This window comes from Phyllobates terribilis, unplaced genomic scaffold (assembly GCF_046119375.1).
Source record: "Phyllobates terribilis strain yellow unplaced genomic scaffold, ASM4611937v1 Scaffold_3__8_contigs__length_932513732, whole genome shotgun sequence".
Classification (NCBI taxonomy): Eukaryota; Metazoa; Chordata; class Amphibia; order Anura; family Dendrobatidae; genus Phyllobates; species Phyllobates terribilis.
Window position 1 is genome coordinate 357,477,414 of NW_027362763.1, and position 27,524 is coordinate 357,504,937.

General features: G+C 48.8%; 1 protein-coding gene across 2 annotated transcripts in view; it reads left to right on the forward strand.

Moving 5' to 3' along the window:
- Positions 1–27,524, forward strand: part of LOC141259389 (cytochrome P450 2J2-like) — a 263,707-nt gene that overhangs the window by 199,842 nt on the left and 36,341 nt on the right. The window lies entirely within an intron of this gene.

Consider the following 27,524-nt stretch of genomic DNA (forward strand, 5'->3'; position numbering starts at 1 on the left):
TGCCAAATGTCACTGTGTATATTCTGCACCCATATCTTAGAGTACTGTGCCAAAAATCCTCTGTGTGAAGTAGGAGTACTGTGCCTTTAAGCTTCTGTGTGTACTCTGCACCCGTGCCTGTGGGAGTACTGTTCCAAAAAGCCTCTGTGTACGTGTGTCTGTATGAGTAGTAGGCCTCAAAAATAATTGCAGCCGTGTCTTTGCCATCTTTGGTTCATAAAACAATTCTACTCTGCAGCTGTTTTTTTTTTGCGAGTAGTGTGTCTAAAAAATAATTCTACTCTGCAGTTTTATTTTTTTTGCGAGTAGTGTGTCTAAAAAACAATTCTACTCTGCAGCTGGTTTTTTTTTGCGAGTAGTGTGTCTAAAACACAATTCTACTCTGCAGCTGTTTTTTTGTGACTAGTGTGTCTAAAAGATAATTCTACATTGCAGTTATGTCTTTTCCATTTTCGTTCCAAAAAAATAATCCTACTCTGCAGCCGTGTCTGTTATTTATGGGCCCAAAAAAGTTCACAAGTAAATCAATAAATGGTTATGTATCCATTAAATTATATAGCCTATAAACATGATATGCAACTGATTGCTCAAAACAATGTAAATTTTGATTTATCAGAAAGTATTAAAAACATATAGAATAACTAGGGAAAGGGGATTCTCAAACCATTGCAGTCCAGTGGGGTTACCACAACATAGTATATAGGCCATCAAAAAATAGACCTAATTCAGAAGGTATATACATGTTATAAATAAGACAAGGTCATAAATTGCATCTGATCATTAATCCAAAATTGGGAGCAAGTAGGTGTCACGCTGTCTCAGCGAACAGGGGGGTCAGGGGCCTGAGCTGACCCTAGACGGGGGCCCTGACTAATCCCTCAACCTGGAGGTACTGTTAATGGTACAAAGGTCCAGGCCGCCAGCGTAACCCTAAACTCCTGAATATCCCTGAACCTAAGTAATCTAGTCCTGAGAAGGACCCCGATCACAACAATGGGAAACAGGATAGAAAATGCCCAAAACACAGTACTAGACAATCGAGACAGTACAAGGGGAAAACCACCTTGCATACAAAAACTAACACCACAATTACAGAGGGAACAACAACAGGTTAGGAGATAAATGATAAAGGGAGGAAGGGAACAAACCACACCGCATACTCCTCGCTCCGAACTCCACCAAACAACAATCCACTCTGAAGGTCTGCAAGAAATGCTTTCACCGACAACTTCCCTAACAGACCAGCAGGTATTTGAAGGAATCCCAATACTGCAGCATTAACTGCAGCTGGGCGCGGCTGAGCCTCGTCAAGCACAGAGAGAGAGAATTAACTCCCTCACAACCAAAAAACACAAAGCACCAAAAACTCAGCTGCGAGAAGTCAGGCTGTGTAGTCGCGACGATCTTCGTGGCGACACACCCATGACAGTATGACAGAAGAGCAGCACAGATTCAGATAAAAACAGTGGACAGTGAATTCAATACATTATAGTAAAAGGACGTCAGTAAATGAATAAGTATAAATCACTTAAATGGATACATAATGAAAAACCAAGTGGTATGATCCATGGGCGTACCCAGGATCAAAACTAGGGGGGGCAAGCCATGGTCACAGATACCGAAGAGAAATATATATATAGTACAATGCAAAGATTTCACTTCTTACATTACATGAGTGATATCTATTGTAAATTCCACAATAGCTTAGAAACCGGCGAATCGCTCCACACTGTATACTGGCCGCCATAAAATGCCCCATACAGGATACTGGTCCCCATATAACGCTCCATACAGGATACTGGCCCCCATATAACGCTCAATACAGAATACTGGCTCCCATATAATGGTCCATACAGGATACTGGCCCTCATATAACGCTCCATGCAGGCTGTTCCCCACACATAATGCCTCATGCAGTCTGTCCCCCCCCACATAATGCCCCACGCAGGCTGTTCCCCCCCACATCATGCCCCACGCAGGCTGTTCCCCCCCACATAATGCCCCATGCAGGCTGTCCCCCCCCCCATATAATGCCCCATATAGGATGTCACCCCACCTTATAATGCCCATGCAGGATGACACCCCCCCTTCCTTATAATGCCCCATGCAGGATGTCACCCCCCCTCCCTTATAATGCCCCATGCAGGATGTCACCCCCCCCTCCCTTATAATGCCCCATGCAGGATGTCACACCCCCCCTCCCTTATAATGCTCCATGCAGGATGTCACCCCCCCTTATAATGCCCCATGCAGGATGTCACACCCCCCCCCTTATAATGCCCCATGCAGGATGTCACACACCCCTCCCTTATAATGCCCCATGCAGGATGTCTCCCCCCCTTATAATGCCCCATGCAGGATGTCACCCCCCCCCCTTATAATGCCCCATGCAGGATGTCACACACCCCCACCTCACCCCCCTCCCTTATATTGCCACAGGCCTCCATATAGTAAAAAAATCAATCAAATACTCACCTCACATCTCACCTGCTGCTGCTCCGGACTCCAGCGTTGCCGGCCTCATCCCGCTCTGCACTGTGACTGCTCAGGAGAGAGCGTGGTGTAAAGACGTCACCGCGCCCTCTGACCTGAGACGTCACAGTGCAGCAGCCGCGGAGGATGCAGGAGCTGCTGCAAAGGCACGGGGAGGGGTAAGTATTGTGCCGGGGCCCTGAGCAAGCGGGGGGGAGCGAGTGATGACGGTGAGGCCCCCCCCCCGCCTGCTCAGGGCCCCTGCATTTGCCCGGGTGCGTCGGGTGCTGACGCCGGCCCTGGTGTGCGGCTTGCGTGCCTGCTTCTAGGGGGGGGGGCAGCTTGCCCCCCCCCTGCCTCACGGTGGGTACGCCCATGGTATGATCAGTATCCTAAAGTGACTAGTGCATCTGAAAATAACATGTGCAAATATCGCTGTGCAAAAAAAATAGCTGTTATGCAATGACCTAAAAATCTGAGCTAAAGAAAAGTCACCATTCAAATATAATAGAACACATGATTAGAGGTGCAGAAGCTTATACTATGATGTATGTAAAGAAGATGGCAGATTAATAGTAGATGGTGACCCCACTGTGGCTGCACGTGCCCAGTCTCAAATTACTTATGTAGTGATTTTCTATGTACTTTCTGCAAATTGCTCATATTTGTGTCTGCACAGAAGTACAGCAAGTAGTGTGCCGAGAAACCACTTCCAAAATTGAGGAGAGCATCAAATAGGGGACGTGGACGTGGTGGTTCTGGTGTAACTGCTGCTGGTGTTGGTGTAGCTGCTGCAGGGAGAGGACGTGGTCAATTCTGTGCATGCAAATAGCCCAAATGAAATACCTTCCTCTGTTGCACACAGGCGACAGGACGTTATGTGTAATTTCTGAGGGCCAAGTACCGCTGCACCAGTGGTGAGTCCACAAGATGTTGGAAAGGTGTTATATTGAATGGCTGAAAGTGCCTCATGTTCCTTCACATTATCACAGTGGACCACGGCAGCAAATCTGAGGATGATGAAACACAGTTGCCAACTACAGCGTCTTTCTGCAGTGTGCATATTGGCAAAGAGGGCAGGGGCGGGAAGTGGATGGAAGATGATGAGAGGGATGATGAGGTCCTAGACCCCACATGGGACAAAAGCCATCCTAGTGACATGCGCAGTTCGGAGGAAGAGGAGGTGGCCACGCTGCCCCATCAGCACAGCAAAAGCAAGACAAGAGCAGGTTGCAAAGGCACAGTGGGCAGCCTCTTGCCAGTACGTCGGCTGCTACTGTCCACCGCGCTGCTGAAATCCACACACCAACGCCAACTCAAAAGAGCTCCCTAGCATGGCATTTCTTCAGAGAATGTGCTGACAAGCCATGGGTAGTTTTCATGCTGTGCCGTCAAAGCCTGAAGCAAGGCATAAATCTTCTGAACCTGAGCACCACCTACATGATGAGACATCTGAATTCCAAGCACAATGTGCAGTGGAGTACACCCCTTGAAAAGTATGATGGATTTGAGCCTCCTCCTGCTCCCTCTTCTGCTGCGGTCTCAGGCTTTTCTTCCCACTCATGATCAATAGGGCTACCAGCCTCAGTGTCACTGAACATCTCCACACCGTCTCATGTAAGTGTTCAGCTTTCCATCCCCCAAACCCTCGAGAGAAAGAGGAGATACCCCGCCCTACGCATGCACGAGCCATGGTCCTGAATGACAGCATTTCCAAGTTACCTGTCTTTGAAATGATGCCATTCCAGCCGGTGGGGATGGATAGTTTAAAAAAATTGATGTCGGTGGCTCTTACACAGTACGTTCTTCCCAGCCGCCACTACTTTTCCAGGTGTGCCATCCCTGCCCTGCACACACATGTTGCCGACAAAATAAAGTGTGCACAGTGCAACGCCATCAGTGGCAAGGTCCACATAACCACCGATACGTAGGCCAGTAAGCACGGCCTGGGACATTACATCTCCCTAACTGTCCACTGGGTAAATGTAGTGGTGGCTGGGACAGAGATGGAACTCGTTATAGCCCATGTCCTGCCACCACCGAGGATTACTGGACATTTCTCTGTCCAGGTTGCCTCCTCCTTCTACTCCGCTTCCTCCACCACCTTCTCATCCGGTCACAGTAAGACCTGCACCACCAAGTTCAGCACAGCCAGGGGGACACGACAGCAGGTAGCTCTGAAACTCCTCTGTTTGGGGGACAAATCCCACAACGCGCAGGAGTTATGGAAGGGGATCAAACAGCAGACAGATGAGTGTTTGGTGACAGTGAATCTCAAGCCGCCTGGCCTGGTGGTGTGCGATAACGGGCAAAATCACTGTTCAGCTCTGAGCCTAGCCACTTTTATGCACATGCCTTGCCTGACGCATGTGTTGAACTTGCTGGTGCAGAGGTTCCTGAAGAACTACTGTGAAGACCCAAGGTCTTCCATGGGCTGATAACACAGGGTGAGGGTAAAACAGTGCGGCAATGCTTTATTGAACCACTAAATGAACAATAAACACATAGAACAGTCCCAGCAAATACCCAAGATGGTGCAAAATTACACAGTCTCAACCGTCTGCTGGCCCGCCGAGAATAGAGCAGCTGCGACTTTGGCACTTCCAGGGCCAACTACCTCAACCCGTGACCGCTCACTTTTGGCAGTCCCCCACAGAGAGGAGATAGCGGCAAGCTTCGGAAGCTGACAGTCCATCGAGGTACAAGGCCAGGAGACCCAAGGGTCCCATCCTGGCCTCTCCGAGAGTTTCCATAGGGCCAGATGATCAGATGGTCCCAATCTGGCTTCTCCGAATGTCTCCATGGGTTCCAGGCGACCGGAGGGTCCCACCTGGTAACCTCAAACAACATACCCATGGAGCCAGGTGACTTCATCGTTCCAACCTGGTCTCCAGAAATGTATCCATGGGTCCAGTCAGGGCCGTGTACCCTTAGGCCAGAATCATATAGAATCCAAATCTCTGTCTCTCTGGATGAAGCTATGCTACCAAGCTGATGTCCTGAAGAGACGGACTCATCTTTGATTCTCTTTTTCAATGCTCTCTGCTACAGAGGCATATGTCCCTTAAATAGTTAGTTGTTCTTTCAAGCACACATCCACAGGTCAAGGATTAGGGAGGGTATTATTCCACAGGGCTCAAGTCTCATTGAGCATTTAATTAATTTACATAGTTGGTATAGCAGGGAGCGCTGGTAAATCAACATCTAGCTGGCTTTAGTATAATATGTAATTAGCATATTAACAAACATTTGTTTCAAAACCAAGAGAAGTCAACATTCAGGTTTATACACATAATATTATGTCCTTCTTGACCAGCCACAGACATACACATACATTCACAAGTCAACACAAACACAATAGTGGATTTCTCTTGGCTTAACAAATCTAGACGTCTGGCTGATTAAGATAAGAAGCTGTTTTGTCACAACTGCCCACATATGTCAGAGCTACTGATGAAAGTGCAGGCAGTGTGTGCACGCTTTCGGCGTTCTCACCCTGCTGCTCCTCGCCTGTCTGCGCTGCAGCGTCACTTTTTCCTACCCGCTTACCGCCTCATGTGCGACATACCAACAAGGTGGAACTCCACCTTGCATATGCTGGAGAGACTGTGTTAGCAGCAGCGGGGAATAGTGGAGTTTCAACTGCTGCACACACACAGCTGAGTCGCTCTGAGGAACAAGACCACTTCACCACCAATGCGTGAGCTGGTGGGCCTCCATGTGGGATGTGGGTGCTGTTTTGGGCTGAGGAGGAACAACCATGTTCACAGCAGGGTGGCACTCAGAGGAGCTCAAAGTCATCACTGGAGCATGGTTGAGGGGATAAAGAGGACCCAGACGATACCCCTCACACCAAGGACAGCTTGTCGTTGCCTCTGGGCAGCCTGGCACACATTAGCCAATACATGCGCTGTGCCTGCACAACGACCGCCGAGTTGCCCGTATTGTTACCAGTGCAGATTACTGGGTGGCCACCCTGCTGGATCCCCGCTACAAGGGCAACATACCATCATTACTTCCATTTCTTGGGCGGGATAGCAAAATGCGTGAATACAAGCACACGTTGGTAGAGAAACGTCTGATGGCTTTTCCACCTGACAGTGGGTGCTCAGAGGAAGAACAAGGCAGAGGCGAAACAAATTCGCCAACGCAGCTGGGAAACCACCACCATCTCGTAAGGCAGGGTTAGCATGGCAGAAATATGGCAAAACTTTATGAGCACGCCACCACGATCTGATAAGATCCGTATTAGCAGGAGGCAGCATTACAACAACATGGTGGAAGTGTACCTGTCCACATGTCTCCACGTGCTAACTAATGGGTCTGCCCCATTTAATTTCTGGGTCTCCAAATTAAAAACCTGGCCTGAGCTTGCCCTTTATGCCTTGGAGGTACTGGCCTGCCCTGTGGCAAGTGTACTGTCAGAATGTGTTGCATCCGCCTGTCCACTTCCAACGTGGGGAAGCTACCATTCCTTAAAATGAACCAGGCATGGATCCCACAGGACATGTCCATACCTTTTGGATGACTAGACCACTATACCAGTGAACGGGGGCACAGGGCCGGTTTGCTGTGAGCTAGAAGAGTTCTCTTTGCTCTGAAACCCCTCCTCTAAACAGGAATTTGAGTGTACTGTACTGTGCGGTGGAGTTCATTCTTTACTTACTTTTGATTAGGGAGTCCTCGTTATCTCGTTGCTGTCCTCCATCTTGGGAATCATGCCGCCATCCGCCATTTTGGAGCTCAAGTAGCTGTTAGCCATTTTCTTCTCCTTTTAAGGTATTTAATGCTTTTTCTTTTGTTTCCCCGCTTTCTTTACTTTCTTCATTTTCTTTACTTTCTTGTGCTTGACCCTGCTTGCAGCGCCACTTGAAGGGGGGCACAGAGCTGGTTTGCTGTGGGCCGGAACTGAGTTTTCTGTGTGGTGGAGTTCATTCTTTACTCACTTTTGATTAAGGAATCCACATTACCTCCTGTGAAGAATATTCAAGATAATCCCATGTCAATGGCCTCCCATACCGGCTATTTGCATACTGTTAGGTTCCACAGGCCTCAACGGGGGTCTCCTCCCTTTGAGCTCCTGTACGACCGGCGTGCGTGGGACCCCCTGGCTCTGGTGAAGGAGGTCTGGGAAGGGGACTTGGCCACCTCTGGAGTGTCGGTCATCAAATATGTCATGCACTTCCGTGACAAGATGCAGGCCTTGGCACAGCTGGTGCACGATAATATGACATGAGTCAAGGCCGACCAGAAGAGAGAGTACGACCAGAATGCTTGTGAGAGGACCTACCAAGTAGGTCAAAAGGTGTGGGTACTGGTCCCTGTACACCAGGACAAGCTTCAGGCAGCCTGGGAAGGCCTGTACGTTGTGCACCAGCAGCTCAATGCCGTAACGTACCTGGTCACCCTTGACCACACCCGGGGAAGGCGAAAGGCCTTCCACGTAAACATGATGAAGGCACATAATGAGCGAGAGACCTGCGCCCTCCCCATGTGCAAACTGTTTCAGGAGAGAGAGGCAGAGAACCTCCTGGACATGCTCGCTCAGGCTCTAGGGTGGGTGGGACCATTGAGGAAGTGGAGGTTTGCCACCAGCTGTTGTCGGCCCAACGGTCCCAGTTGTGGGCGACCCTATATCCCTTCCATGATGTGTTCAGCAACAAGCCCGGATGGACAGAGTCAGCCGTCCATCACGTGGACACCGGGGATCACCCCCTAATCGGTGTTCAGCATATTCGGTCTCCCTGGAAGTACAGCAGCACATGTGCCAGGAGATTGACGAGATGCTGATGCTGGGGTTCATCCAACCCTCCAGCAGCGCTTGGGCCTCGCCTGTGGTCCTCGTCCCAAAGAAGGACCGGACCACCCGGATCTGCATGGACTACAGGGGGCTCAACGCTGTCATGGTCACCAATGCGTACCCAATGCTGTGCATCGATGACCTGCTCGATCAGTTTGCCGGGGCCAAGTACCTGACAATCATGGATCTGAGCCAGGGATATTGGCAGATTCCCCTGACCCCCGAGGCACGGAAACGCTCTGCCTTTACCATCCCATTCGGACTGTACGAGTCCACAGTGATTCCATTCGGCATCAAGAATGCCCCTGCCACTTTTCAGTGGATGGTCAACACACTGCTCAAGGAACTCGAAGGGTATGCTCCCGTGTACCTGCATGACATTGCCATCTTCAGTCCCACCTGGGAGGATCACTTGGAGCATCTGTGCTCAGGTGGATCCAATGGGCAGGCTTGACCATTAAGCTGGAAAAGTGCAAGCTAGGTATGAGTGAGGTCCACTACCTGGGACACCGGGTAGGTGGGGTAGCTCTGAAGCCAGAGCCTGGGAAGGTGGATGCCATCGCATCCTGACCCACCCCTAGAACCAAGAAACAAGTAATGTCCTTCCTGGGTACCGCCGGGTACTATGGGAGGTTCGTCCCTCACTATAGTAGCCTGGCAAAGCCCCTGACGGACCTCATCAAGAAGAAACTGCCCTCAGCAGGCGATTGGACAAACGACTGTGAGACAGCTTTCTGGGCGCTGAAGACAGCCTTTCTAACTCCCCACTACTACAGACAGCCGACTTCACGGGCCGTTTGTAGTGCAAACCGACAGCAGTGACTTTGGCCTCGGTGCTGTGCTCAGCCAGGTTGACACTATGGGCTGTGAACACCCCGTTTTGTACCTGAGCCGGAAGCACCTGCCGAGGAAGGTGGCCTATTCCACGTGGGAGAAGGAATGTCTGACAATTGTGTGGGCCCTGCAGCGTCTGCAGCCATACTTGTACGGACACCAGTTCACCATTGAAACAGACCACAACCACCTCAGATGGTTACACATCGTATCCAGAACGAATGGGAGGTTGCTACGCTGGAGCCTTGCGCTCCAACAGTACCACTTCACCATTCGCCACAAAAAGGGCCGCTACCATGGCAATGCCTATGGCTTATCCCGACAAGGGGAAGTTGTGGACGGGCGCGTGGGGGAACACCGAGTGGTGCTGCCCCCTAGCGCTCTCTAAAGAGGGGAGGTGTGAAAAATATTCAAGATAATCCCATGTCAATCACTGTGCCCTGTTTGGTGGTGATTATAGAGAACGCCAATGCATAGTGTAATTCGACACTCCAGCTTCAAGGGAGGAGGCCGAAAGGCAGGGAGTGACATACCTCACAGCAGCTGTGAGTGGCACAGGACGATCCCTCCCCCAGGCCATGTGGGCCTTTGGGTAAGATACTATAATTCAACAATGCGTTATGGGAATACGATACATCCCAGTGATAAATAAACTAGATTTTTGGAAACCCAAGAGAATGAGGAATGTCACCCTAGCTTTCAGCACAGTCCAGCGCGTAGGGAATGGGAGATACTCGGCACAGCCTTGCGGGGGCCCCTAGGGCCCTGGTGCTTGGTATCCACGTGTAGCAGGGGCTCGGCTGGGTCTGACGACACCAGAACCGGCTCTCTAGTACTATTAAGGAGGTATAGCCCATTGTATTTTTTGGGAGTTTTTAGCTGGGAGAGACCAGGGGTAGAGATTTGGGTTAAGAGTCCCTTCAGTTAGAGCCCAGTGTCTTTTTCCTTGGGAGGTCGTGACTTCACATCGTGGGGGGGAGAAGTTCCGCAACAAAGAGAGGGCCCCACAAACCTCCCATGTGGCAACCCTTCCCCCGAAAGCCAGATCTTCCATCTGACCCGTAATAACTGCTTTATATCTTTTGTACCCTTACTATTGTGTTTGCAACTCTTACCATTGTGTATGTATAACCCTTATGTATATAGTGTACCCTTACAGCAATTTAAATATATAATTTAACCTTGGGCTGTTCTTTTATCTCGATCCACGAGCTCTCACGTCCGTTGTTCGGTCCAACGAACACACTACCTGGCGGGTTTCTAGCCGGATATAAGTCTGTTGTATATAATAGAAACTGTGGGCCACTCTCTGAGGCTGGCTGGCTTCACTGAAGCTAGTGAAGGAGCTTCTCAACCTGTTTGGGGTGTGAGCGAGTGTGATGCCACATCAGTGACTGAGTGGGCCACCTGTTCTCACTCTCTGGTGCCTTGCCTTCCTGTACCTGTGTAGACAGGGGGTGTCTGTGTAGAACTGCACCAATCTGACTTTACGCGTCCTCGAGGGGGTGCAGAACATCATGTTGGTGCAAAGGGCAGATCCGTACCACGTGCTCCGTCTGACGTAATGTGGCAGCATGTGGGATTTTGCCCGGTCTCTGTTGCCATTTCTTCACAATGGTGGCAGCGGTGGGATTCTGTGGGGTCACTTTCTTGTCATTTCATCACTTTGGTGGCAGCGGTGGGATTCTGCGGGGTCTCTCTGCTGCCATTCCATCACACCTCCCCGTCCATGGGACCAGATCCAGCTACAAACAAGATAGGAGACTTTGGGTCTGGGTTAACAGGCTTGACTTTACTGTGCAATTCATTTACACATGGCTGCAGCATGCAGATTAAGACAGTCTTTTTGTAGTGATGTTCCCTTGGTTCTGTGTCCTAACAGTCATTGTCCCTGTCCTGTCCTGAGACCCACCATCTTCCTCTCTGCGACCCGACCGACATCAGAACCTCTTCCGGACCTTAGGCCCAAGACTGTCCCGGCGTCCAGTTGGAGCATCAGATATGTCCTCATTCTGTTAGAAAACTTGCACTGGTTGAACACTTTCCTCTCTGCTGCATCTGCTTTCTAGAATCTGTTTTGCTGTCTGTTCAGCATTCCTTTTGCCCACACCAATCTCCTTCACTGAACGTGAACTGTATGAGTCATGGACTCTGTAGTAGACTGCCTATAAGTTTATGTGCACACAGTCAGGAGCTGCTGTGGATTTGATGCTGCATCATCTGCAGCGTCAAACCCGCAGCGTCCAGATGTTACAGAATAGTGGATGGGATTTCTATAAATCCCATGTCCACTATGCATCTCTGGGCACCTGCGGCTCACCCACGGAAACTGACATGCGGCGCGTCTTTCAGACCCGCAGCATGTCAATTTCTCTAGCGGGTCTGCATGTGGACTTTCCCCATAGACTAACCTCTATGAGGAAAGTCCGCATGTGAAAAAAATTATGCTGCTCATTTGCAATGCTATTCCGCAGCGTAGGGGCCACAAGTGGCTCCTGACAGTGTTCACATACCCTAACCCGGAAAACCTTTTCAATAAAAATCCTCCTAACACTTCCCACACTGTGGATTAATCCCAATGTTAACTGTCTAGTGTTCTATGTAGTATAAACTATGTCCCTATCCACTGCATGGTTCTCCTAGTGAACAAACCTCCCGCATTCCCATGGACGGCCTTAAGGCAAAGCCTAAGGAGAACCAAAATACAACACCGGCCATAGAGATAAAATATAACAGTCTTTATCACACAAACTGTTACAATAAAACATAACACATCACACTTAACACCTTTGTTGCCATGGCATCTTCATTAGAGATGAGCAAACTTGTTTGGAAATTGTTCGCCAATCTCAAAGTCGGCATGAACATTGCACATTCGGATTCGGATTCCCGAGCATTTTCCTTAAAATCGGCAAAAATAGGCCAAAGTTTGGTAAATGATCGAGGTTCCACTAATGCTTTTGTTAGAAGGACTTTGGCTAGGATAGTGGTGCTGTATGATGAGCGAGGGACATGTTTGATCACACGTACTGGGGCCGCGGAATCAGTAATGCTGTTCCCCTGAGCCAGGTGCTGAAAGCAGCTCACATCATTGTCAGCTGCTCGAACTGACATCAGAGTGAGCAAGGGGCAATGATGGGAGTTTTCCTAATCACCCGCTGAGTACATTCTGTGTAAAATTAAGAATTCAATTTAAAAAAAAAAAAACTGTGTGGGCTCCTGACGATTATTTAGAACCAGCAGAGGGAAAGCCGACCTTTGGGGGTTATATTTCTATCCAGGGAAAGACGCCATTAGCCAAAGATGTTCCCTGGCTATTAATAACATCTCACAGCTGTTTGATTAGCCTTTACTGGCTAGTTTACAGGGGGACCCCAGAAAAAAATGTACTTACGGTCCTCCTATTAATTCTAACCAGCAAAGGCTAGGCAGAGAGCTGAGGGCTGATTGTAAATAGCTAGGGAAGGGGCTATGGATATTGTCCCCCTCCCAGACTAAAAACATCAGCTCTCAGCCGCCCCACAAAAGGTGCATCCATAAGATTCGCCATTTCTGGTGCTTAGATTTCACTCTTCCTACTTGCCCTGATGCGGTGGCAAGTGGGGTAATAGAATTGGGGTTGATGTCAGCTTTATATTGGCAGCTGACATGAAGCCCAGGTTAGTAATGGAGAGACGTCTATAAGACGCCCACATTACTAACCCCATAGTAAAAGTTTTTAGATAAAGACATAGTAAGAATTAAATCCTTTATTTTAAATAAAAGTCCACACAATTTTTTACATATTTATTTAAAAAGAAAAAAGTTATACTTACCTAACACCTAATCCCTGAAGCCATTGTCCCCTGTAAAAAATAAATAAATAAAAAAGCAACCTTATACTCACCTAATGGCCAGTCCCTTTGAGGCCATTGTCACCTTTAAAAAAAACAAAAATAAATAACAATATCCCTCACCTGTCCGACGTGATGAAATAACCCATACAGTCGCACGCTGATCTTACATTGTAGAACAGTCACATCAGCAGATGTGACTGGTTTACAGGACAGCTGGCTACACACTGACACAGGCAATGTGCAGCGCTGAGCTGTCGTGAGAGAGGTCACAGGAGTTCATCAACTGATGAGCTCCAGTGATTTCACTTATGGCACCACCGCAGTTCAGTAAGTGAGAATACTGGAGCTCATCAGCTGATGAACTCCTGTGATCTCTCAAGGCAGCTCAGCGCTATACACTGTGGGAGCGATTATGCCCCTGTCAGTGTGTAGCCGCGTCCAGGTAGAACAGTCACATCTGCCGATGTGACTGTTCTACAAGTGAGATCGGCATGGGACAGTATGGATTACCTGGATTACGGCGGATAGGTGAGTATGTATTATGGTGGTTTATTATTTTTTCTTTTTTTACAAGTGACATGGGCATCGGTAATTAGATGTTAAGGTGAGTATTATGGTGTTTTTTTATTTTTTTTACAGGGGACAATAGCATCAGGGATTAGGTGTAGGTAAGTCTAACTGTGTTTTTTATTTTTATTTGACTATTTATGTATTCATTTTAACTTTATTTTACTTGGAGCGTCTGCGCTTGCTGTTTACAGTGACAGCAGGTGTCTGCTGATGGGAGTAGTAGTCTCATTAGCTGACGCCTGTGACCCACGGTAAGCTTTTTACCGCGGATCACAGTCACAGCTATGGGATCACGCTGATATCTGCAAGCTTGATCTCCCAGTACTCTGACGATGTTATGCGGATGACAGCATGACGGGCCTACAGGGTTGTTGATCGGAGATGGAAAAAGTCCCATTCCAAAGAGCACTTCATCGCATTCAAACAGTCCCTCAACAGCTATTCAACACTTTCAATTCTCTCCTCTGTCCCCGGCGCCTCCTCCCTCTCCTCTCATCTCAGATGAGGACTTTGCCTCATTCTTCAAACAGAAGATTGACACCATCAGACAAAACTTTTGCCTAAAGCTCACACAGCCCCTTCTCATATCTTCTCAACCCTCCTCCTCCAAAACCAGCTTCTCCACCATTATAGAAGTTCAACTTTCCTCTTTACTCTCCTAATCACACCTCACCACCTGTGAACTTGACCCAATCCCATCCCACCTCATCCCTAACCTTACCACAGTCTTCATCCCAACCCTAACCCACCTTTCCAACCTGTCACTAACAACTGGTGTCTTTGCAATTCAAACATGCCTTGATCACACCCATCCTCAAAAAGCCCTCCCTCGACCCATCCTTTCTGACTAGCTATCACCCCATATCACTTCTCCCCTATGCCTCAAAACTACTCGAACAACACGTCCATTTTAAACTGTCCTCCCACCTCTCCTCCTGCTCCCTCTTTGACCGCTTACAATCTCACTTCCGACTGCACCATTCTACTGAAACTGCCCTGACTAAAGTCACCAACAACCTACTATCCACCAAATCAAAGCTGTCTTCCTCCTCCTGGGCCTGTCATCTGCCTTCGACACAGTAGGCTATTCCCTATTACTACAGACTCTCTCATCTCTTGATATCAAAGACTTGGCCCTATCTTGGATCTCCTCATACCTAAAAGACAGGACATTCAGTGTCTCCCACTCACACACCACTTTCTCATCTCGCCCCCTATCTGTCGGTGTTCCCCAAGGTTCAGTCCTAGGACCCCTGCCCTTCTCTATCTACACCCTCGGTCTGGGACAGCTCAGACTCTCACGGCCTTCAGTATCATCTCTATGCTGATGACTCACAGATCTAGCTCTCTGGACCCGATATACCCTTACTAACCATAATCCCACAATGTCTGTCCACTATCTTATCCTTCTTCTCTACTAGATTTCTAAAACTTAGCATGGATAAAACTGAATTTCTCATCTTTCCCCCATCTCACTCAACCCCCCCCATCTGACCTATTCATCAAAATCAATGACTGTCGACTCTCCCCAGTCCCGCAAGCTCGCTGCCTCAGTGTAACCCTGAACTCAAATCTCTCCTTCAACCCACATTTCCAAGCCCTTTCCACTTCCTGCCGACTCCCACTCAAAAATACCTCCCGGATCCGAACTTTTCTCAACCACAATTCTGCAAAAACACTAGTGCACGTCCTCATCATCTCCCGCCTTGACTACTGCAACCTCCTGCTCTGTGGCCTCCCTTTTACCACTCTCACACCCCTCCAATCTATCCTAAACTCTGCTGCCCGACTAATATACCTGTCCCCCTGCTACTCCCCCACCTCTATCCTCTGTCAATCACTTCACTGGCTCCCCATCGCCCAGAGACTCCAGTTCAAAACCCTAACCTTGGCATACAAATCCATCCACAACCAGTCTCCTCCATACATCTGTGACCTAGTCTCCCGGTACTTACCTACACGCAATCTACGATCCTCACAGGATCTCCTCCTCTACTCCCCTCCCCTCCTCTTGCGTTTTTGTTCAAGATTTTTGTAATTGCTTTTGCTATGTAATGGCCTTTCACTTGTAAAGCGCCATGGAATAAATGGCGCTATAATAATAAATAATAATAACAACAGGTAGAGGATGAAATGCTGCAACAAATTAAAAAAGCAGCAAATAATAATATGGTCCTTATTATGGGGGATTTTAACTATCAAGACATTCAATGGGACATAGAATCTTCTGGTTGTGCTAAAAGCTGCAAGTTCTTATCTGCAATTCAAGACAATTACCTCTCTCAACAGATAGATAAACCAACCAGGGGAGATAATCTGCTGGATCTGGTTCTGTCAAATAGACCAGATACAATTTCAGATCTACAGGTCAGGGAGCATTTGGGATGCAGTGACCATAATATGGAAAGCTTCAATGTAATTTTCAAACATTCAAAAGAGAAAATGCAAAAACCTGTAACTTTAGGAGAAGTGATTTCAACAAATAAAGAGAAGAGCTTAATCGGGTAGACTGGAATCATGTCATGGTAACCTGGGGATATCGAACATAAATGGGGCATGTTTCAGGAAATACTACCAAAATCCTGTAGAAAACTTATACCCTCTGCTAATAAAATGTCCAAAAATAAAAACCATTATGGATAAATAAGACAGTACAAAGTTTATAAAGATAAAAACAAAGTGCATTCAAAATTTTGAAGGCCGAGAATAGCATTTCAGGAGTATAAAGATCTCAATAAGAAATGTAAAAAAGAAATCAAGCTAGTAAAGTTATCTACAAAGAAACAAATTGCCAGCGACCTTAAAATAAATCCCCAAAAACTTTATAAACACATCAATGCCAAAAAGAAAAAAACAGATGGTTTCGGCCCCTTAAAAGATCATGATAAGATAAATATAGAGGACAAAGAAAAGGCTGAGATATTAAACAGTTACTTTTCATCCATGTTCATCATTGAACTGTCTGTTCCAGGGATCTTTCAACAAGGCAAAAATCAAAGTTCACCACCTAATATAACTAGTTTAACACAAGAAAAAGTACGCCAGCGTCTGAGCAAATTAAACAGTGACAAATCCCTAGGCCCAGATGGCATTCATCCTTAGGTATTGAGGGAATTGAGCTCAGTAATTGACAGACCAATGTATCTCATATTCTTAGACTCTCTTGTAACAGGGTTGATGCCAGAGGATTGGAGGATAGCTGACGTGTTACCGATATTTAAGAAAGGTAAGAAGGTGGATCCAGGCAACTACCGTCCAGTAAGTCTGACATCAGTAGTATGCAAAGTTTTTGAGAGGATTATAAGAGAAGACCTGGAGAAATATATTGCAGAGAATAATATAACTGACAACCAGCACAGATTCATGAAAGATAAGTCGTATCTAACTAATATGTTAGGTTTCTATGAGGAGGTAAGTGCAAATCTGGATGTTGGTAATGCAGCTGATGTTATTTATTTGGACTTTGCAAAGGCATTTGATACTGTACCACATAACAGTCTTATACTGAAGCTCCAGAAGAAGGGACTAGGTGAAACTATATGTAAATGGGTAAGAAATTGGCTAAAAGACAGGAAACAAAGAGTCGTCGTAAATCGTACATTCTCTAAATGGGATATAATCAGCAGTGGGTTACTGCAGGGATCTGTACTAGGACCAAATCTTTTTAACCTCTTTATTAATGACCTTGTGGATGGGATTGAGAGTAAAGTGTCTATTTCCTGACAACACCAAACTATGAAGGATATTAAAATCTGATCTTGACCGTAGAATATAGCAAAAGGATCTGGATAAGATGTCTGAATGGGCAAACACTTGACAAATGAGATTTATTGTTGATAAATGTAGAGTAATGCACCTTGGTCGGAATAATCATATTGCTGCATATACATTAAATGGGAGTATACTCGGGACAACAGAACAGATGGACTTGAGTATTCTGGCTACAAGTAAGCATAGCAGCAGTACTCAATGTCAAGCAGCAACCACAAAAGCAAACAACGTTTTAGGGTGTATAAAAAGATCCCAATTGTTACCCCTCTTTAAATCACTTGTGAGACCACAACTAGAATATGAGATCCAGTTTTGGGCTCCACATTTTAAAAAGGATATTCAGAAGTTGAAGTCCTTTCAAAGACGGACAACTAGATTATTACAAGGAATTGAAGGCCTCTCATATGATGGGAGGTTGGAAAAGTTGGGCTTGTTTAGCTAAGGAAAAAGACCCCTTAGAGAAGATTTCATTTCCATCTATAAATACATGTGTGGTCAGTACAAAGGATCGCACATGACTTATTCCTTCCAAAGACCATACTAAGGACCAGGGGCACTCATTACAGGTGGAAGAAAGGTGATTCTAGCAGCTAAATAGGAAATGACTCTTTACAGTTAGAGCAGTCGGACTGTGGAATGCCCTACCACAAGAAGTAGTAATGGCAGACACAATAACATCTTTTAAAAAAGGGCTGGATGATTTCCTCAATACACATAACATTGTGGGTTATAGTTAATTTAGTGACAAAATGTACAATTGGTGGATAAAGGTTAAACTTGATGGACCTGTCTTTTTTCAACCTATGTAATTATGTAACTATGGGATTTGAACCCATAACCTGCTGCAGTGCTAACATCAGCACATGAAAGTGAAGTTTTAGCTGCTCGCACAGGTGAGTCGATCTGCGGAACAACACCACTTCAAGACCAACAACTGGGCCCTTTATGGGGGACGTGTGTCGTGTTGCGCTTCTTCAAATACTCCATGAACATGGCCATTGTTGAAGACTCCATCAACAGCATTATGGACTCCTTTGTAGGTCAGTATTGGTAGCTTGAAGTGGATAAGTTGTGAAATTGGGAGACAATGAAGGGATTTGCCGACGAGTAGCGAGGACAGAAGTGGATTAGTAGAGTTAAGGACAGACTAGAGAGGTGCGATGATGCGATGGGGGGTGATGGGGTCCTAGACCCTACATGGAGTCAAGGTCATCCGAGTGATGTGGGCAGTTCGGAGGAAGAGGTGTTAGTCATGCTGCCACAGCTGAACAGCAAAAGAGGGAGCAGGGTGCAAAGCACCTAGCCAGTACGTCCGCTACGTTTAGATGCATGTCCTACCACCAAAGAGGATTGCTATATTTTTTTTTGATGTTTCTATGGCCATGCTGCATCCTCCTATTCCATTTCCTCCAATGCCTCCTCATCCGGTCAGCATAACACCTGCACCACTAATTTCATCACAGCCAAGGGTAAACGACAGCACGCTGTTCTGAAACACATCTGTTTATGGGAAAAATCACACAATCCGCAGGAGCTGTGGATGGGGATCAAACAACAGAGAGACGAGTGGTTGGTGCCTATAGACCTCAAGCTTGGCCTGGTGGTTTGTAATAACAGGTGAAATCTCATAGCAGCTCTGGGCCTAGCTGTTTTGATGCACATTCTTTGTCTGGTGCATGTGTAGAGAGATGGACAAGAGAGACTAAGTAACTGTAAGCAAACACCTCCCTCTGCTGAAACAAACTGAAAATGAAAGTAAACAAAGAATTGTGCTAGCAGGAACTAAATGTTGCTGGCAGATTTGCAGGGAGACTTTTGTGTGATGGACCTAATCATGTGACCCAGAGAGTTAACTGGGTATAAGGCCCTATGTGCCAGATTGCAGGGGCTTTTGGCGCCCAGAGAGCGCGGGGTGCGGATATGCACCAGGGAAGATGCTGCAGTCAGAGATTTTGGCGCCAAGCTGCAGAGTGGAGTAGACATGCTCCAGAAGGACAGCAGAGTACAGCGTGACAGGCCTCAGCCGGAGGGCTGCGCTGCACCAGAGTTGGACATCACCTGAGAAGCTCCGCACTCCTCACAGAAGCCCCTCCCTGAGCCCTGCACATGTTGGTCAGAGTCAGGACCTGCGCCCCACACTGAGTAAGTTCCCAGGATCCGACGATGCCTGTCTAGAGCCGAGGTCTGGACCCCCTTCCCCCAAGTGAGAGAGACTAATGTCGATGGTCAAGCCGAGAAGAGCTGAGAGAGGACCGTGACAGGAAAGACGCGCCAGCAGCAGCGGAGGAACCGCGCAAGTGAACAGAGCCGTGACTTAAAACTATCACCTACTGCAAAGGGGACAGTTGGGATTAGGATCTCAGGTTGGGTGGGGGCCATTTGGTGCGTGAGAGGCTAAACAGGGTCTGATAGACTTTATCTTAAAGAGACTTGCGGCCTAGCGGGAACAACCGGTGACCCCCGCTAGGGCCATATAAAGAGAAAGAGAACTCACATGGTGTCTCCCACGACTGGGTGCATCACACTGTTGCAAAGAACTTTACTGTTATTCACTGAAATATTTCTCATTGCTATTCCAAGTTGCAGTTTATTACCCTTGATACTAACCCCCTTTGTGGAATAGTTGTTATACATATAAAGTGGTTATATCAACCCCTGACTGTTCTCGTCTTGTGTCTCTGTGCGTTGCGTTCCGGCACCTGCATTACACATGTGCTGAATTTGGTGGTACAGAGCTTCCTTAAATTACACAGACGTGTCAGAGCTCCTGCTGAAAGTGCAGGCCATCTGTGCGTGCTTTCGGAGTTCTCACCATGCTGCTGCTCGCCTGTCTGTGTGTCTCCTGTGCCTTGACAGAAAGAGAAGCCAAACACAAAACACAAGATAAAGGGATCAAATACATGAGCATGACAGTTTCAACAGCATGGTGGAAGAGTATGTGTCCAAACCACCTCTCCACATACTAAGTGATGGGTCTGGCCCATTTAACTTCTGGATCTCCAAATTAGACACATGGCCTGAACTTGCCCTTTACGCATTGGAGGTGCTGGCCTGCCCTGTGGAAAGTGTACTGTTGGAACATGCGTTTAGCACAACAGGGGATGCAATCACAGATAGGGGCATCCGTCTGTCCACAGCCAACGTGGCCAAGCTCGCATTCATTAAAATGAACCAGGTGTGAATCCCGCAGGACTTGTCCGTACCTTTGGTTGAATATAGAAGTATACCAGATGCACTTAGCTATTGCTAGACTGCACCGCAGTTTGTTTGTTCTATTTTACATTCACAATGTTTTGGGGCCTACCCAGATTAAAAAAAAAAGCGGGTGTTTTGCAGAGTACACACACAAGTTTTTGGCACAGTATTCCCACAGACACAGTTGCAGATTAAAAAAATTGTTTTTACGCACAGTATTCCCACAGACACGGGTGCAGAATATAACTCTTTTATTAGGACCACAACTCTTACAGTCACAGCAACAGAGTATACAGTAATTATTTTTTAGGCACACTACTCGTACAGACACAGCTGCAGTGTACACAGTTTTTTGGCACAGTACTCCCAGAGGCTTTTTGGTACAGTACAGACAGAACAGTACTCCCAGAGGATTTTTGGTACAATACAAACACAGGCTTTTTGGCACAGTACACACACAAACGTTTTGGCATAGTTCTCCCAGAGGCTTTTTGGTACAATACAAACAAACAGAGACTTTTTGGTAAAGTACAAGCAGAGGCTTTTTGGCACAGTACTCTGAGGCTTTTTCTTACGGTACAAACAGAGGCTTTTAGCACAGTACACAGGGGCCTTTTGGTACTGTACAAATAGTTTTTTTTGGCCCACAAATGGGAAAGAGATGGCTGCATGTTAGAAAATATATTTTTAGACACACTACTCACAAAAAGACACCTGCAGAGTAGAAAAATGTTATAGACACACTACTCATATAGACCCAGTGGTAGAATTAAATATTTTTTTTGGCCCACAATTGGGAAAGAGATGTCTGCATACTGGATTATATACATGGCTCAAAAAAATAAAGGGAACACTTAAACAACAGAATATAACTCCAAGTAAATCAAACTTCTGTGAAATCAAACTGTCCACTTAGGAAGCAACACTGATTGACAATCAATTTCACATGCTGTTGTGCAAATGGAATAGACAATAGATTGAAATTATTGGCAATTATCAAGACACCCTCAATAAAGGAGTGGTTCTGCAAGTGGGGACCACAGACCACATCTCAGTACCAATGCTTTCTGGTTGATGTTTTGGTCACTTTTGAATGTTGGTTGTACTTTCACACTCGTGGTAGCATGAGACGGACTCTACAACCCACAGAAGTTGCTCAGGTAGTGCAGCTCATCCAGGATGGCACATCAATGCGAGCTGTGGCAAGAAGGTTTGCTGTGTCTGTCAGCGTAGTGTCCAGAGGCTGGAGGCGCTACCAGGAGACAGGCCAGTACACCAGGAGACGTGGAGGGGGCAACAACCCAGCAGCAGGACCGCAACCTCCGCCTTTGTGCAAGGAGGAACAGGAGGAGCACTGCCAGAGCCCTGCAAAATGACCTCCAGCAGGCCACAAATGTGCATGTGTCTGCACAAATGGTTAGAAACCCACTCCATGAGGGTGGTATGAGGCCCGACGTCCACAGATGGGGGTTGTGCTCACAGCCCAACACTGTGCAGGAAGCTTGGCATTTGCCACAGAACACCAGGATTGGCAAAGTCACCACTGGCGCCCTGTGCTCTTCACAGATGAAAGCAGGTTCACACTGAGCACATGTGACAAAAGTGACAGAGTCTGGAGACGCAGTGGAGAGCGATCTGCTGCCTGCAACATCCTTCAGCATGACCGGTTTGGCAGTGGGTCAGTAATGGTGTGGGGCGGCATTTCTTTGGAGGGCCGCACAGCCCTCCATGTGCTCGCCAGAGGTAGCCTGACTGACATTAGGTACCGAGATGAGATCCTCAGACCCCTTGTGAGATCATATGCTGGTGCGGTTGGCCCTGGGTTCCTCCTAATGCAGGACAATGCCAGACCTCATGTGGCTGGAGTGTGTCAGTGTAACGGGTCTGGGAGGCGGAACCTCTGGGCTACAATACAAGGGGGCGATCCTTGTAAGGGAGCGGGTGGCGACCAGGCAGGTAGTCACAGGAGGTGACCAGGACAGTCTCTGGGTGTACGGGCAGGAGGACACGGCAAGTGATCGGGGCAGTCTCTGGATAAAGGGTAGGTACGACCTGTGATGGCTGAACCTCCAGGTAGGCTAGCAAGGCAGATGGAGAATGTGTGCTCCCAGGTGAGCAAGCGAGAGTCTCTGGAATAGCAGGTGGTCACAGCACGTGACGGCGGAGCCTCCAGGTAGGCAAGCAGGCAGGTAACGGAGAAGCGCTCCCAGGTGAGCGGGCAAGAGTCTCAGGAATAGCTGGTGGTCACAGCACGTGACAGCGGAGCCTCCGGGCAGGCAAGCAGGCAGGTAGCGGAGAAGCGCTCCCAGGTGAGCGGGCAAGAGTCTGGAGTAGCTGGTGGTCACAGCACGTGACAGCGGAGCCTCCGGGCAGGTAAGCAGGCAGGTAACGGAGAAGCGCTCCCAGGTGAGCGGGCAAGAGTCTGGAGTAGCTGGTGGTCACAGCACGTGACAGCGGAGCCTCCGGGCTGGCAAGCAGGCAGGTAACGGAGAAGCGCTCCCAGGTGAGCGGGCAAGCTGGTCCATAGACAGACTGACCGGAGTTGTAAGGCAGACCGTCGGACCTCAGGCAAGCAGGCAGGTAGCTGAGGTGCGCTCCCAGGTGAGCGGGCAGGCTGGTCCTTAGACAGACTGACAGGAGTAGTAAGGCAGACCGTCGGACCTCAGACTAGCAGACAGGTAGCAAGTAATCAGGCAGGAATCTGACAGGTAACTGGCAGGTAACTGGCAACGGGACCTGAGGGCTGAAGCACAGGTGAGACACAGGTGCAAACAACATTGCTCGGGCACCTCCATTTTGGAGGAGGTGCCTTATATATGATGAAGTCCTCCGGCCATTGGCCGGGGACTCCTTAGGACGGCGCGCGCGGCCCCTTTAAGAGGAGGGGAGCGCGCGCGCCCTAAGCACAGGGGCCAGGAAGGAGCGCGCGCTGAGAGCAGAGCGGGAGGAGGACGCCGGGAAGGAGCGCGCGCAGACAGCAGAGCGGGAGAGGGACGCCGGGCACGGGGCAGAGCGGTGAGGGGAGCAGCGTCCCTGCCTAGCAGAGGGCAGGGACGCCGGCACTACAGTACCCCCCCCTTTAGGCCCCCCCTTTTTTAGGCCAGACAGAAATTTAGCTAGGATGAGAGGGGCATGGATGTTCTCCCGGGGCTCCCACGTTCTCTCCTCAGGACCAAACCCCTTCCAATCTACCAGAAAAAAGGTCTTTCCTCTTACCCTTTTGGTGGCAAGAATGTTCTCTACCTCAAACTCGTCCTCAGCAGAAACCGGAGCAGGAGGCGTACCTGTAGACTTGGAAAAAGAGTTAAGTACCACAGGTTTGAGGAGAGATACATGGAAGGAGTTAGGGATCCGTAAGTTGGCCGGGAGTTTCAATTTATAGGCCACCGGGTTGATCTGACTGGTGACCTCCAGAGGTCCGATGAACCGAGGCCCTAACTTGTAAGAGGGTATCTTGAGTCGAACATATTTAGATGAGAGCCAGACCTTATCTCCTGGATGAAATTGAGGAGGATCCAGGCGTTTTTTGTCAGCGTGTCTTTTCATCCGCTCGGACGACTGAAGGAGTGCGGATCGGGTACTCTCCCAAATGGAGGAAAATTTGCTAACGAGAGATTCCGCAGCCGGGTTGTCCACCGAGGTGGAGACAGGAAAAGGAATCCGAGGATGCTGACCAAAGACTACAAAAAACGGGGATTTGGAGGAGGATTCGCTCTCGTGATTATTGTAAGAGAACTCGGCCCATGGTAGGAGATCCACCCAGTCAGAATGATGGGCATTAACGAAGTGCCGGAGGTAACTGGTCAGGTTCTGATTGATCCGCTCCACTTGACCATTGGACTGTGGGTGGTAAGCGGAAGAGAAGTCCAGGGTGACGTCTAGTAGTTTACAAGTGGCTCTCCAGAAGCGTGAGGTGAACTGTACCCCACGATCCGACACGATGTGGAGGGGCAGGCCATGAAGACGGAAGATGTGACGAATAAAGTCTCTAGCTAGCTCGGGTGCAGACGGGAGGCCTGGCAGGGGAACGAAATGAGCCATCTTGGAGAAGCGGTCAGCGACCACCCAAATGACCGTACAACCGGCAGAGAGTGGGAGGTCAGTTATGAAGTCCATTGCAATATGCTGCCAGGGGGCAGCAGGTACTGGGAGCGGAAGGAGGCGACCGGCTGGCAGATGTCTCGGAACCTTGTTGCGGGCGCAGGACACACAGGCAGAAACAAAGTCTATTACATCCTTGTGCAGGGTAGGCCACCAGTAGTGCCGGGAAATAAGCTGGAGGGTCTTCTTCTGACCGGCGTGGCCAGCCAGTTTAGACGAGTGACCCCAGTGAAGGATCTTCTCCCGATCAGGTACTGATACGAACGTCTTTCCGGGAGGGAGACTATTTAGATTCACGGGAGCCACCTGCATTACTCTGGCGGGATCGATGATGTGTTTCGGATCTTCCTCGAGATCAGATACCAGAAAGGATCGAGACAAGGCGTCCGCCTTGACGTTTTTGTCAGCCGGGCGAAAATGAAGGACAAAATCAAAACGAGCGAAAAACAAGGACCACCGGGCTTGGCACGGGTTAAGTCTCTGGGCATGCTGGAGGTAAGCCAAGTTCTTGTGGTCAGTGTAAATTATTACCGGGTGAAGAGCCCCCTCAAGCAGGTAACGCCACTCCTCCAATGCCAGTTTGATGGCCAATAACTCTCGATCTCCTATGGAATAATTGCGCTCTGAGGAGGAGAAGAGTTTAGAGAAGAAGCCGCAAGTTACCATCCTCCCGGAAGAAGATTTTTGAGTAAGTACCGCTCCAGCTCCAGAGGAGGAGGCGTCCACTTCCAGGAAGAACTGCTTGTTGCCGTCCGGGCGATGCAGCACCGGGGCGGAAGAGAAGGCCTGTTTTAAGGAAAGAAAGGCTTCTTCTGCTTCGGGCGGCCACTCTTTGGGATTAGTACCCTTACGGGTGAGCGCGGAAATTGGGGCAGTTCGGGAAGAGAAGTGTGGTATGAAGAGGCGGTAGTAGTTGGCGAAGCCCAGGAACCGCTGAATGGCCTTCAACCCCTCCGGTCGGGGCCATTTCTCAATGGCAGACAGTTTCTCTGGATCCATTCGTAGGCCGGTCTGAGAAATAATGTAGCCCAAAAACGGAAGCGAGGTCTGCTCAAAGAGGCACTTCTCGTATTTAGCGAAGAGGTGATTCTGCCTGAGCCTGAGCAGGACCTGACGAATGTCCCTCCGGTGAGTCTGGAGATCCGGAGAGAAGACCAAGATGTCGTCCAGGTACACCACTACGCAGGAGTAGAGAAGGTCCCGGAAGATGTCATTGACCAACTCTTGAAAGACGGCAGGAGCGTTACAGAGACCAAAGGGCATTACCAGGTATTCATAGTGGCCGTCCCGGGTGTTGAATGCCGTCTTCCATTCATCCCCTTGACGGATACGAACCAGGTTGTACGCCCCACGGAGGTCTAGTTTGGTGAAGATTCTAGCCCCCCTCAGACGATCAAATAATTCTGGAATGAGCGGAAGGGGGTACTTATTCTTCACCGTGATCTGGTTTAGGCCTCTATAGTCTATACAGGGACGGAGAGAGCCGTCCTTCTTTTTGACGAAAAAGAAGCCTGCTCCCGCCGGGGAGGTAGATTTCCGGATGAATCCCCTGGCCAGATTCTCCTCAATATATTCGGACATCGACCGGGTCTCAGCAGCGGATAAAGGATAAATACGCCCACGGGGAGGAGTAGTACCGGGTAACAGGTCGATGGGACAGTCGTATGGTCTATGAGGGGGTAATGTCTCTGCCTCCTTTTTATTAAAGACATCAGCATAAGACCAATAAGGAATTGGAAGTCCAGGTAGATTAGCTGGGGTAGGAGAGGGACGGACGGGATGGACGGGAACCAGGCAGGTCTTATGACAGTCTTGTCCCCAGCGAAGGACTTCTCCGGTTTGCCAGTCAAGCACGGGTGCATGTTTCTGGAGCCAAGGCAGACCTAGCAAGAGGGCGTGAGAGAGTCCAGGCAGAACATGAAAGGAGATACTTTCAGAATGCAACATTCCCACCTGCAGAGTAATGGATTCGGTGATGAGTTGGATGGGGCGTGGTAAGAGCCCCCCATCCACGGCAGCCACAGACAAGGGTACAGCCAGAGGTTTGGTGGGGATGCGGTATTTCTCTACCAGGGACTGTGAAATAAGATTCCCGGCTGCTCCAGAGTCCAGTTGGGCTAGTTCGAAATAACGGTTCTCCCCGTAGACGATTGAAACTGACAATAGCAGGGATGGAGAGGATTTATTCTTGTCTAGGTGGACCTCTCTGAGCGAACCTAGACACAGGCGTTTCCCGACCTCTCCGGGCAGGCACGGATCCGGTGCTCCTTACTGCCACAGTAGAAGCAGGTCCCCTCGGCACGGCGTAAGTCCTGACGGGTCTTGACCATCTTGGTCTGGTCGACCTGCATAGGCTCAGGAGGGTGTACCTGGTTAGAGACAGAAGGAGTGACGGGTTTCTGAAAAGTAGGAGCTAGACGTGGTAACCTCCTCTCACGGGTGACCTCTCTGGCACGCTCCTGGAACCGTAGGTCAATCCGGGTGGCAAGAGTTATTAAGTCATCGAGAGTGGTAGGAATGTCCCGACCGGCAAGTTCATCTTTAATACGGCCGGACAGACCCTCCCAGAAGACGGAAACCAGAGCGTCGTTATCCCAGGCCAGCTCCGAGGCAAGGGTACGGAACCGTATGGCATATTGGCCCACGGTGAGACTCTCCTGACGGAGGCGTAGCAACGATGATGCAGATGAGGTCTTCCGTCCGGGTTCGTCGAAGACTTTCCGGAAAGCCGTGAGAAAAGCAGGCAAGTTGGACACCAGGGGGTCTCCTCTCTCCCATAGAGGATTTAGCCAGGCCAGGGCCTCCCCGGTGAGATGGGACATGATGAAGGCAATTTTGGCCCGGTCGGAGTTAAACTGGTGGGACAAAAGTTCAAAGTGCAGGGTGCACTGATTTAAGAAGCCCCGAGCCTGGACGGAGTCGCCTGCGAAGCGAGGAGGTGCAGA